The sequence below is a fragment of the Terrapene carolina genome, unplaced genomic scaffold, assembly GCF_002925995.2.
Source record: "Terrapene carolina triunguis isolate 2854851 unplaced genomic scaffold, T_m_triunguis-2.0 Scaffold714, whole genome shotgun sequence".
Lineage (NCBI taxonomy): Eukaryota > Metazoa > Chordata > Testudines > Emydidae > Terrapene > Terrapene triunguis.
In genome coordinates this window covers 15,174,638-15,178,662 of record NW_020665065.1, presented here as the reverse complement: position 1 = coordinate 15,178,662, position 4,025 = coordinate 15,174,638, and positions in this window count along the sequence as shown.

Here is a 4,025-nt window from a genome sequence, read left to right as displayed (position 1 = left end):
GTTTCATTCCTTATTGTCAGCGGTACACACTATACCAGACAGTCCGCTTAAAGATCGCATTTCCCGCTGAACGTTTTTTTGCTCCAAGGAACCACTACGGTGGCTAGAGCTGAAAGAGGTCGGGAGAAGTTTGTTGTTGTTGTTGTTCTGTGATTGTACAGCTCCTAGCACATTGGGGTCCTAGGTTCCGTGGCAAATAAATAATAATTTCCCTCTCTTTTCCCCAGTTTGTTTACTGCGTACATTTGAGGGCACTTTGTGGGTAGTCAGTTTCACTGCCTAGTCAGCTTCCCGTGTGTGGTGTGGATCTTTCACGCAACAGCAGGGGAGAGAAAAGCCATTTTGAAAGAACGGGACAATGTGATTGTAAAGCCACAAGATTTGGCCAGAGGACTGGTGTTGGGGGTTGAAACTACTTTTAAACTTGCTTTCTGAAACTGACTAAGGGCAGAATTTTCAAAAGAACCTAAATTACTTAGGTGCCATTGGCTGTCTACACTACAAGCACTGCAGACGCTTCCTATAGTAACGGAAGGTGTTTTTCCGTCGTCATTAATCCACCTGTCTGAGGGCTCGGTTACACTTAAAACGCTACAACGGCACAGCTGCAGTGTAGACACTAGCTACACCCATGGGAGGGGCTCTCCCATTGGCGTAGCTCAGTGGTGCTCAACCTTTCCAGACTACGGTGCCCCTTTCAGGAGTCGGATTTGTCTTGTGTACCCCAAGTTTCACTTCACTTAAAAACGACTTGCTTACAAAACCAGACGTAAAAATACAAAAGTGTCACAGCCACACTATTACTGAAAAATTGCTTTTACTCTCTCATTTTTACCATATAATCATAAAATAAATCGATTGGAATATAAATATTGTACTTACATTTCAGTGTCTAGTCTATAGCGCAGTATAAACAAGTCGTCGTCTGTAGGAAATTTTAGTTTGTACTGACTTCACTAGTGCTATTTATGTAGCCTGTTGTAAAACTGGGCAACTCTCTAGATGAGTTGATGTACCCCCAGGAAGACCTCTGCGTACCCCTGATGCGTCAGTGGTATCTGAACAGGGGTGGGACATCCTGTCTGGATACTCCCGGAGCAGCGGAGTGCGCATAGATAACCAGGCAGGCCAGGCCAGGCGTGAACCAATGCACCGTGGGATGCCAACGGGAGGACTAACTGTAATAGTGTAGTTACACCAACACGGGGCTGTGCCCACACAAACCCTTCACCAATGTAATTCCTATCAGAACAGAGTTACACCACCTCCAATACAGCTTAACTAGTCCCACGTAAGACCCAAGATAAACCGAAAGACCACCATGCATGCGGGGACACAAGAACAGTTTCTGCCAGAAAATATAAAGTTAAACCGTAGACAGGAGACTTCCAAGGAGGGAAGACTGATGCAGGAAGTGGTGCTGACAATTCAGTAGGGGGCTTTATTCCATCGGAGTTGCTCTTGAACCAACATCCCAGCACGGTGGGAGGTTCTCTGCTGCAGAACACAGCAGCTTCCACATGGGACTGATGGCTCTACACCGCAACTCCTGCTTTTAGAAGAGTTCAAAGTACAGGGGGGCAGAAGCTGGGCAGGTTTGTTTTGTCCGCACAGTGCACGCTTCAACAGGTAGCTGCAGATTACCCTGGGTGCTGTAATTTCCCAGGCCCCGTCTGGCATTAAATTCTCCACCTCAGCAATATTTCCCAGCAGCAGTAAGAAGAAAACAAGCCACCAAAAGCCAAAGGGGGAGGAGCCCACGTACTGGAGAGAGAAAAGATGTTGACCCAGGAGTGGGTTTGGGGAGAAGTATGCCAGGAGAAAGCAAAGGCCATGAAAGATGAATTAGTGGCAGTAAGTAGCACAGGGATGGTCCAAGTTCGGCCTGTAAACCAAGCGTAGCCATGACCCCTTTAATATAGAGGTGCGATCCTCTGATGCTACAATTCGCCGTGGGCAATGCTCAGTCTTGACCGAGGTAGAGCCTGGCTCAGATCACGGCAGTCACATATCAGGCTTTCCAGTCTGGAAGCAGCAAAGAACATTGTCACATGACATGGGCTGAAGCTAAAGTGAAATATGAAGCTACTGCTGCAAATCCTTTACCTCTGACTACCTCCGAGTTCAACCCTGCAACGGAAATAGAAAGGACCCTAGAAGTTTGGTAGACACTCAAACCCTGCACAGACACCAACAATTCAGCTGCCTTTCCTTCTAAAGCTTCACAGAGACTGATTTAGCTGTGGACAAACCTCAAGAAGATGTGACAAAGCCTTGGATGAAGAGAAATATTTCTGTGTTTTGTTTGGTTATAATTGCACTGGAAGTAGTATTTTGTTTGGATTTAAAACATTCCCCGGTAGCCCAGCCTTGCAACAGCAGGCTAGGGGAGAGGCAACCAAGTGAAAATGACAAACAAGTGAAACTAACCAGCCTATTTTTTCACTGTACAAACTGAGTGAAATTCTTGAAAACAGACGTGACCCAAAAAAAACCTGCCCCTTTGGCATGCTGGATTCCTGACCACTCTCCCATACAGATCTTTAGATATTATGTTTTCAACTACAGAAGATAGAACAAAATCTGAATCGTTTTTGTAAGACTGTTTTATTCAACACATGAAGGAGGAAATTCGTAAGCTCTGGAACTATTGGAATGAGAATTTCCAAAACGCTTTGTTTTGCGCTGTCCACATCTGTTACAAACCCACAGTAATGACGTATGCTGGGATTGAGATGTGCCTATATTTTTTAGGAGAAGGGAAGGCTGAGTTACTTTGAAGAGATTTATATTTGTTAGCTCTGATGTAATCAAATCAAAGACACCATCAGACACATCATGTTGTTAAGACTGTGGACAATTCCCTGTTTGTATTCCTTGGGGGTTTAATAAATATTTTTATTTTATAAAGCTAGAGTCTCAATATTCTTTCAGTTGTAACTATCAAGAGTCAGAACTCTGCTCAGCCCCCGGAAATGGGACCAGAGTACACAACGGCTGTGTCTATACTGCACCGTTAACCGGTGTGATTGGCAGCTGGGTCTGAACGCTTGGGTTGGCGTAGCATGGGTGTGAGTGTCCCCACGGCAAAACCCTGCCCACGTTACTGTGTCCTTACCGGTTCTGCACTCGCTTGTCTCTGTCTGGAGGCAAAGCCCCTGGCTCTGTGTGCTGAGATGCTCTAGGATTCTTTCCCTGTCAATTGTGGGAGATCTTGTCTGTCCTTTGGGGAGAATTGTGGGAAGGCATTGGAGGACTACCGGCTCTCCAGTGATTTAACCTGTGTACTTACTGCAAAGCGGGTGGGTTCCAGCTCAAGTTAAAAGCAGAGCTTACAGCACCTCCAAACCTGGCTCAGAGGTTTTCCTGTGTGGACACTAGGGGAGTTAAGACTAAAACCCAGGCAAGAGCCTGGGTTAACTGTGCAGCCGAGACATACCCAATAGTACCAGAGCAGGAAACTGACTGGAATCCTGCCTGGCAGGGGAAAACAGGTAAAGAAGCGTCTCCTGCCATCATGAATCCTGGTGCTTGCATTGCAGAGGGAACATGTTTACAGCACAACCTGTGGCAATACAACCCCGGAGTCACCCAGGCAACCCTGGCCTTGTACCAGACGTCCAGTGATACCACATTCGTCACCCCCCACGGCGGCACCCGCATGTCCGCAAAGCAGCCAATACGCAGTTCGTTTCGAAGGGGTGGCCCAGGCACACGTGTTGCATGAGCCAGAGACGGGAGAGGCCATGGAACCCCGAAAGGGGACACACCTCTGCCTGGGTCACCCCAGAACTGGGTGGGGCCCCAGAGCCAGGAACAGGGAGGGAAGAGGAGAAGGACAGGTTGAGACCTGCCAAGATCTGCTTCCCCAGGAGCCGCCCGCCTGTCACCTGCTGCCACTTGCCTATCTCAGGAAGTGCAGATAAGCCTCAGCCCTGCCGGAGATAGCAGAGGTGTTGGGCAGATAAGGGGCGCACGTGCCAAGGGCTGGCGCAGAGCGCGGGGTGGCTGGGTGGGAACACGGA